This window comes from Fukomys damarensis, unplaced genomic scaffold (genome assembly GCF_012274545.1).
Source record: "Fukomys damarensis isolate Sample0158 unplaced genomic scaffold, DMR_v1.0_HiC HiC_scaffold_15, whole genome shotgun sequence".
Taxonomy (NCBI): Eukaryota; Metazoa; Chordata; class Mammalia; order Rodentia; family Bathyergidae; genus Fukomys; species Fukomys damarensis.
The window spans coordinates 20,806,400-20,816,148 of NW_022900927.1; the positions used below are offsets into that span (position 1 = coordinate 20,806,400).

The 9,749-nt window shown below is 38.6% G+C and overlaps 1 pseudogene; it reads left to right on the forward strand.

Annotated features, from left to right (window-relative positions):
* Positions 1 to 3,800, forward strand: part of LOC109117586 — a 38,969-nt pseudogene extending 35,169 nt beyond the window's left edge.
* Positions 3,801 to 9,749: the final 5,949 nt, after the last annotated feature.

The following is a 9,749-nucleotide window of genomic DNA, read 5'->3' on the forward strand; positions in this document are numbered from 1 at the left end:
CTAAATTTACTTTTTTGATATTGAATTAATTACTTTTAAAAGCTTTTTTTTTGATTTATGGAAATATTGTCTTTGAAATTTCCTGTAAGTACTCTATTTAGCTATATCTCATAGATTTTGGTGTTTTCATTATTATTATTGTGTTCTAGATATTCAGTAATTTTAATTTTCCTCTTTGAATCAAGAGTTGTTTAAACAAGTTTTAAACTCATATATGCTATAAGGTATGTTTTGGATTATCTAGTTCTTAATTTCTAGTTTTATTGCTTTATGATTAGAGAAATTTCATTTGCATTATTTCTACATTTTAGAGTTTATTAGAGTATTGGTCAGTGGTGTAGATGCGCACCCAGACTGCCTGGGTTCATTTACCCTGAAATGCATATGGATTGATTTTAAGATCAATATTCTGTTTTTTCATTTGCATAATGGAATTTGCTTACCTTTATGCTCTCAATAAAAATATTTATTATTTATTTGTTTATTTACAGTACTAGGAATTGAACTCAGGACTTTCACACTGAGGTATATCTCCAGGCCTTAAAAATATTTTTTTGGATACATGCACCAATTCACCTCAGTGAATATAATAATTATATACTGCAGGCATGTACCGGTAAAATTTTTAAAAATTAAAGTATTTATTAAAAAAAACTTTTTTGGGGGTGGGACCTCACTTTGTCACTAAGTTGCCAAGTCTGGGCTTGAACTTGTCATTCTCCTACCTCAGCCTCCCAGCATGCTGGGATTACAGGCATGAGCCCATTTGCCCAGCACATTTGAAAACGTTTGAATTATTTGTGAGTGAAATTTTTTCTTGTGAATTTTGTGTAATTCCTATTAAAAAGACATTCTCACTGTCACCTCAGTGCACTAACTAAAGTCAGGAAACAAACACTTGACCCACTCCTGATCTCATATTACCATCCAAACCTCAGGCTCCATTCAAAACTATCTAATTATCACGGTTATGTTCCCATGACAAAAAGATCCAGTCCAAGATTTTATGTAACATTTATTTGTCACAGTTCCTCAGTCATTCCTTGACTTTGTGACATTGCTGCTTTTGAGGATTATGGGCTGCTTATTTGAGAATCACAGGCTGATTTTGGGTTCATCTAATGTTCCTCACAATTAGACTCAGGTTCTGCACTTTTAACAAAAATATGAAGGAGTTATACTCTATTCTTCACCTTACACTCTACTGAGCTGTACGTACATTGGTTAGCTTTCCCTCTGGGACCAAATACCCGATACCCACAATTTAAAGGAGGAAATAGCTTATTTGGCTTATCGTTTCTGAGGGTTCAGGCCGTGGTTGGCCAGTTCCAAGGCACAAACATCATGATGGAAGGGTGGGGCAGAGCAAAGCTGCTCAAGCAAGGGAAAACTATGAGAAAAAGGGGTGAGGACCAGATATGGATTCCAATATAATGTTTTTATGACCCATCCGGACACACCCTGAAGTGTGCTTTACCAAGTCCCTTGGCAGCTTCCAAGCCAATCATGTCAACAGTTAAGCTTAGCCATCACGTTCCATGATTTCAATTTATTCCAGCACTGTGATATTAACTTCAATCACTGATTAAGGTGATGTCTGTCAGGCTTCTCCATTGTCAACTTACTAATTTTTCCCCTTTGTAATTAATAAATATCCATGAGAAGTTATCTTGAAACTATGTAAGTATTATATCCCTTGTCAAAAATCTGTTAGTTATAGCACTAATTTCTGTTTTGTGGCTGATTTATTAGTGCCATGGTTGTCAAAGAGTGATTTTCTAGTTCAATTATTCCTTCTACATTCATTAGTTGCCATTCCACTACAAGAAAGATCTTCACATCTCTATTCGTTCATCCATTTGTATCAGTATGGACTCATGGCTTCTTATTTATTCAATGAATTCTTATTTATTCAGTTAATTTTATTTTTTATTATTATAATCTTTTCTAATACTTTTTTTCATTGAAATTAGCCTGGTACAATTATATCAGGATTAAGCTGACTTTCTTGTAGTTTCTGAACGCTTTTGATATGTCTCTATCATTCTTTAAGTATTTACTTATTTTTCTGATATTACAGGGCATTTCAGGCTCATCATGTACTTTTCTCTTCATCAGACATTTTTCCAAAGATCCCTGCTCTCTTATGGTATTGAAAATAAAGATATAGGGGCTGGGGATTTTGCTCAGTGGTTCCACCGCCTGCCTCACAAGTGCAATGTCCTGAGTTCGATCCCTAGTACAAAAACAAAAAACAAAACAAACAAAAAAAAAGATATAGGCTTCATGTATTCTTATTGTTCTTGGAATGTTACTACTTCTAAGGACTCCCAGTGGTCAAATTGGGAAATGTATGTATTTATTTATATATGTGTGTACATCTGTACATTTTTTAAATAAATAATAATACACACTTAAATCTGCATGTATGTCTACATGTTCATTTATATCGATGATCACAGCCGCTCACTGTTTCCTCCAATTGTGATCCAGCACTGTAGAGTTCAGGCTCAGGCACCTGCACCATGTAAATCCCCTAATCCCACTTGAGCTCCAACATCCGGTTGCACGGTGCTCTCCTCACCCTGCCAGGGCTCTGACAACTCATGGCAGGTCACAGTTTTCCCCGATTCCCAGCAGACACCTTCCCATCTCCACTTCTGACACCTCTCTCGAGCTGTCCAGTAATCCCTCACTTCGTACCCAAGCAGATGCCCACCTGCACCTCTACTCACTGGCTTCCCTACTGAACTACTCAGGAAGGAGGGCAGGAATACCAGCAGTCAGGAAAGAAGACAACATAAAGCATTTACTTTGTTTTTGACATATTTTTAAATCCAATTTTATAGTTGGTGTTGTTTTATGATCCAACATGAGAATCTTTTGCTTTTAAGACATAAATGTGTGCTATCTTTATTTGTTCATATGAAAGGTGTGTTTGGTAATAGTTTTATCGTCTTAATTCTTTTCCTTTTAACAGCCTTTTAAATTACATTTTGCAATTGTGTTCGCAGACGCTGCTGCGCGGCCATCGCTCTCCATCTCCAGTGGCACCTCTAGCTCGCCAAGCTCCAGCCGAAGGAAAAGCGGGTAAGGAGGTTCCTGCATCATGGCTCATACAAAGCAGACTGCCCGCAAATCCAATGGTGGTAAAACCCCCAGGAAACAACTGGCTACAACAGCCGCTCGTAAGAGTGCACCCTGTACTGGAGGGGTGAAGAAACCTCATCGCTGCAGACCTGGGACTGTGGCACTCCTTGAAATCAGACGCTATCAGAAGTCCTTCTGATTAGCAAACTCCCTTTCCAGGGTCTGGTGCGAGAAATTGCTCAAAACTTCAAAGCAGATCTGTGGTTCCAGAGTGCAGCTATTGTTGCTTTGCAGGAGGCAAGTGAGGCCTATCTGGTTGGCCTGTATGAAGATAACAGCCTGTGTGCCATCCATGCCAAATGTGTAACAATTATGCCAAAGATATCTAACTAGCACTCCGCATTCAAGGAGAGCGTGCTTAAGAGTCCACTATGGTGGGAAACATCGCATTCTCAAAAATTTATTTTCTCTTCTTCCTGTTATTGGTAGTTCTGAATGTTAGATTTTTTTTCCCCCATGGGGTCGAAAGGTACCTAAGTATATAATTGCAAGTGGAAAATAGGGGACAGAAATCAGGTACTGGCAGTTTTTTCATTTTCATTCTTTTTGAATTTTTAATATTAATGTGGGGATATAAAGCATTAATGCAAATCAAAATGTTTCATTGCCCATCAGTTGGAAGCTGGATAAAGAAGTTGTGGTTTTTCTATAAAATGGAATATTACTCAGCCATAAAGAATTAGAAATTAGATTCATTCTTAGGAAAATGGATACATATTGAGGATATACTCCTAAGTGAAATAAATAAGTTACACATGTGTAAATACCAAATAGTTTCCCTGGTGTGAATAAACTATAAAATATAGTACATAAGATCCTAATGAGATAATTGATAATGTGAAATAGGAAGAAGAGGGCTAAAGGTGTAGGGAAAGTGGGAAGGGTAGGGGAAAGGTAATAAGGGAAAAGAAAAAATATGAAAAAATGAAAAAATGGAAATAAAGTGTTTGTAAATGGGGAGGGGAGGAGGGGGTGAAGGGAGGGCAGGCAAGAGGGAAAAAAATGAGAACCCAGACCTGTCATGTAAAGGTACAAGATTCCAATAATGAATGTAAGTGTACTGTATACCTAAAATGTACCGATAAACTCAATGAGGGGAAAAATGTTTCAGTGAACAAGTTTCAGCAGTTCAACTTTATAAGAATTATAAATAAACCTGTTAAATTTTTCTGGACAATGCCAGCATTTGGATTTTTAAAAAAACAAGTAAATTTCTTATTGATGGCAACTAAATGATGTTTATAGTATTTTTATCATACAGGAGATTCCATCTAGTCACTATACTTTTCTGAGTTGTCTTATATATAAATACATATTTTTAATGTTGTCTGTCTTTCTGTGTTGTTCCTGTAAGTTTGCTATTAAAATACATTAAACTGTAAAAAAATTATATTTTGCTGTGGGATCTATATTTCTTTTGTATGTATGGTTCTGGTAATATAAATATAAATATAAATATAAATATTTATTTCTTGTTTACAGTTTTATCACCATCATAACTTCAAATGATATATTCAATTTCTTATTTACTTAGAGTTATCTCTACTAGCAACAATTAAAATATTGTACTTCCATTTTCCCCTTTTCTTTCTCCTCTTTATCATTCATTTTTCATGGATTATATTATTACTTCTTCTAGTGATATACTTTATATCTTTATTACTTGATTTAGCAGGTGAAAAATATTTTTTGATTCTCCAATCATAAAAGTTGTATAAACTGGACTGCTTAAATTAATGCTCTCCCCCCCATTTGGATCTTTTGATACATTCTCATAGAATTTACTCTTTTTTTTTGTTGTTTTTTTTTAAACCAGGGTCTCACTATGTAGTTGAGACTGACCTGGAACTCACTATGTAGCCCAGGCTGGTCTTGAACTCACAGCAATCCTCCTGCCTCAGCCTCCTGAGTGCTGGGATTACAGGCTTGCACCACCACACCCGGCTTACTCTGTTCTATAACCATAATTTCTGTAGCAATTTTAGCTTTGTCTTTCACTAAAGTAGGTTTAGCACCCACAGCTAATCCTTTTACCGCATTTTCTCCATTTATCTCTTTGCTGAGTGAAGTTTATCTTCTAATAGTTTTTTTTTCTTTTGAGAAACAGTTCATAGAAATGCTTGAACTCATAGAAATGCCTGAATTCTGGCATGCTTGAGAATATTTTTCTCTTGCCTTAGCCTGGTAAAATAGTTTAAGTACAGAATGGATGGATATCCCTTTTCTCTTCTCAGAGGTCTTGTAGGGACTTTTCCACTGTATTTTGATGTTTAAGTCTGGAGCCAGTCTGATTTTTTCCCTTTTTTGTACATGTGTTAATATTTTGCTTGGATACCTGAATGATTCCTTTTGCCTTAATTGTTGTGAAATAGTTTATTCGAATTGACACATAATGATTGTACATTTTTGGGGTGCAACGTGATATTTCAATACATATAACCACATGTGATGGTTAGGTCAGGTTAATTAGATCAGATAATTTGATATATTCATCACCTTAAACGGTTAACTTTTTGTGTATGTTGAGAACATGCAAAATCTACTAAGCTATTTTGAATATGCAATTAATTGTTTTCAACCATAGTCAACCTGCTGTGGTAGAGAACCTCAGAATTTATTTCTCTTGTCCAGTACATCCCTGTGTCCATTAACTATCTTTCTTCTCTTCCTTTTTCCTTCAAAGAGCGTCTTTCTTTTTTTTTTTGAAAATAAGAAAAGCCCAGTTTTCAGAACTGGCCTTTTAAAATCAATTTTGCTTTCAGACTGTAGGTTCATTTATCTCTTTTTTTAAATTTTTAAATTTAAAGATTTTACTCATGGTAAAAATACACATAACATAAAATTTACCATCATAATAATTTTTTTTTCAGTACTGAGGATCTCACTCAGGACTTTGCACTTGCAAGGCAGGCATGGTGCCACTGAGCTAAATCCCAGGCCTCCATCATAATCATTTTAAGTGCACAGTTCATCAGTCCTAAGTATGGTCAGACTATTGTTTTGTTTTTGTATATGTGCTGCCGAAGTGAGCACTGTTGTTTTGTTTTTGTGAGACAGGGGCTTAGTATGTAGTTCAGGCTGACCTTAAACTCACTACATAGCCCAGGTGTCATTGAACTCATGGAGATCCTCCTGCCTCAGCCTTCTTAGAGCTGAGATTGCAGGCATGTGCCCAGTGCCTGGCTCTGGAATGTTTCAGCTTCCAAAAGTGAAACTCTGTATTCATCAAACTCCCCATTTTCCCTTCTCCAAAGCCAGACTCAGGTTTTCTTTTATTTTTAAGGAACATTTTATTTATTATGTTTTCCTCTTCCATGTGGTTAGCTCTCATTTTCATGAACTTTGCTCCTCGCATGATGGGTTTGGTGACAAACAAGACATCTTTATTTTTTCTCCTTTGGTGTTTCCTGTATTTTTGAGAAGTTTGTGCTCTTCCTCTGACCATGGTACATTGATATTGAACACCATGACACCATGCTATCTTTTTTTTTTGGTACCTGGGATCGAACTCGGGTCCTTGTGCTTGCGAGGCAGGCAGTGGAACCACTGAGCTAAATCCCTGGCCCTCAACACACTCTCTTAATTTGGCTCTGATCACTGAATCTGGTAAAACTTTTTCATAGAAAGTGTTATTTGGTGTTATCCATTCTTTATATTCTTATTTAATATGGCATTTACATGTCCATCTTTATTTTTATTGTTGGTATCAGTTCAATTGGTTTTAGAGATACAAAGTTGAAAGATATGTCTTTATATCCTCCTTCTGAAACTAGGAGTGGTGTTAAGTGCTTTTCATATTACTTTGTGTAGAATTTACTTAGAACATCCTTCATCTCTGGACTCCCATAGCCCCAGGAAGTGTAGAAACAACTGCAAACCCAGAAATAATCCTATTTTCATTAAACAAGAGTTGCCAGTCATTTCATGGGATTTGGAGCGGGAAGGGTGGTAGCAGGTTGTGCATAGCCTTGGAGCTTGTATACATGTGTTTGCAAGAAGCTTGAGTAGTTCCTTTCCCTGTCCCTCCCTCACAATAGTGTAACATGTCGGAGTCTACAGACCCCCACCACAAGGGGGAGCTGTCTGCCGCTGGTTTCTGGTGACTCCTTGGGACTCCTGCTGTCGCCCCAGAGTTGAAGGAGATTTCATCAGGGCTGGAATTTGATATGGAAACAATATCTGGAGAAGATGTTTTCCCTTCACCAGGCTTTATTGCCACTGCATTGAAAGTCACCAATTTGTGGGTATGAGATGTTTGAAGTTTTCTTTCTTGAGGGGAGCCAATTTGGAGTATGTTGGGGTGCTGTAAGAGCTGACACAGGAGCCTGGGTGGGGAGGGTAGGAAAAGAATGTGCGGTCATGACCTGCTTGCTTTTTAGTGAAGAGAATAGACAATAAATAATTAAACTATGTAGAACCCAGTGAGAAATAGCAAGAACACAAATAGAGTAGGAAATATGTGTGTGTTTGTGCATGGGGGCGGGATTGAAATTTTGGAAAGACTGGCCAGGAAAGGGCCCCCTGAAAGGTGGAATTTATTTATTTTTTATTTTTTATTTTTTTTGAGACAGGGTCTCACTATGTAGTTGAGACTGACCTGGAACTCACTATGTAGCTCAGGCTGGTCTCAAACTCACAGCGATCCTCCTGCCTCAGGCTCCCGAGTGCTGGGATTGCAAATAATTTATTGATATCTGTTGCATTACTTCTGGGGGCCACATTTTTTTTTTTAATGCACTGGGGATTGAACTTGGGTCCTTGCACTTGCAAGGCAGGCCACCGAACCGCTGAGCTAAATCCCTGGCCCTTTGTGAAAGGTGGAATTTAAATGAGGATCTGGAGAAAGTAAATGAGTGAGACATGCAGTTACTAGGGAAGAATGTTCTAGAAAGAAAGGGAAACAAAGTTCTCAAGGCAGGAATGTGATCGACGCGTTTGAGGGAAAACAAGGAGGATGGTGTAGGTGGAGCAGAATGAAAGGGACTCAGTATTGGAGACAACACCAGAGAAGAAATGGCAGCTAGATCCTGCAGGATCTTTTAGGACACCTGAAAGACTGTCTTTCACTCAGAGAGACACAGGAAGTCTTTGGAGGGTTTTCAGCAAAAAGGTGGTATGAAGTAATATGAAGAGCCGTTTAAAAATGGCTGCTGTGTTGGGAATGTGCTGGGGGAGGAGCAACTACGGAGCCCAGGAGAACAGTGAAGAGGAAATCACAACAATCCAGCAAAAGATGGTGGTGGCCTGGAAGGGCTGGTGACAGTAAAAGAGCAGGGGTAGGATGGACTCCGGAGAGGAAGAAAGTAAATGAGGTGGAAAAGTTATTCTTGGGCAGGAGAGATATGAATAATAACCATCAGATGAAACATTTATGAAGTAGGAACTATATCCTTGCGAATTACGGGGAGGGTGCATGAGGGGAAATAGTTCAAAAAGTAGGTGGATCACCTTGATTGGGAGGACTGCCGTGTATAGTCCTAATCTTAGCTTATGAGGTCTTGAGGTGCATGGGATATAATGGAACTTCCTAACTTTACTTCCCTTATTTATTTTATTCATTATGAATGTTCTCACCACCACTCCTACTGGATTTTCTTTTGTGGTCCAAGCATTTATTCATGAAAACATTTTTTATTACTGGTCCTGTGCCCTTGACATTCCATACTCTGCTAGTTTGGGAATACTCTAAATACTTTCCCTTTATGCTCTGCCTTCCGTTTACTCCCTGACCTTATTCCAACCTCTGCACCCTTTTGGGAGTGAAGAAATGCACAGTCCACAGCATCCTAAGCAGGAATACTCTCTGTGAGATCAAGAAAATGATCTTCTGTGTGGAGGAAACAGTCCCAAACCATAAGGTGGAGGTACAGACAAGCAGGGCTCACGAGGAACTCTCCGGGAGATGCTCAGAGTCAACCAACCTACGGTGGGGGGGCATCCCCTGCTTGGCACATAGGCTTCTAATGCTTCACAACCTCTTTCTGTTCCCAGGGTGACCAACCCATCTAATCTAAAGACGATTCTGTTGTGGGGTGAAGAGGACTACAGTCTTTTTTTTTTTGTAGTACTGGCAATTGAACCCAGGGCCTTGGGGATGTGAGTTGAACATTAGCGCTCCAGCCCCAGGGCTGCAGTCTTTGGGAGACTTTTTGGATCTGGAAAGATTTCTGTTTCCTGAGGATAATTTTTCTAACCTCCTATCTTAGAGCAGGTCCTGAGTCATTTTGGTTGATTGGGTGGGGGCTGCTTGAGTGCTTTCCTTAAGCCTGAAACTATCCCTGAAAATTTTCTTGAGGCATGAGGAGTTCTTATGCTTTGCAGCAGAATGACTTTCTTAGAAATGTTTGGCCCAGGCTAAGTCTAAGGGCCATTTGGAGTTCCCAGCCCGTTTGAATTGAGAATTAAGGGAAATCAGTAGCCCGCTGAAAGGATGTGTTTGGGAATGAGGCTATTTACTAGTTTCTGGGGGCTGCCATGACCAAGTACCATCACCCACTGGGTGGTTCAAAACACCATACATTTATTGTTTCATAGTTCTGGACGCTAAAAGTCCAAAATGCACACATCAGCAGGACCACGTTCTCTCAAATCTGTGGGGG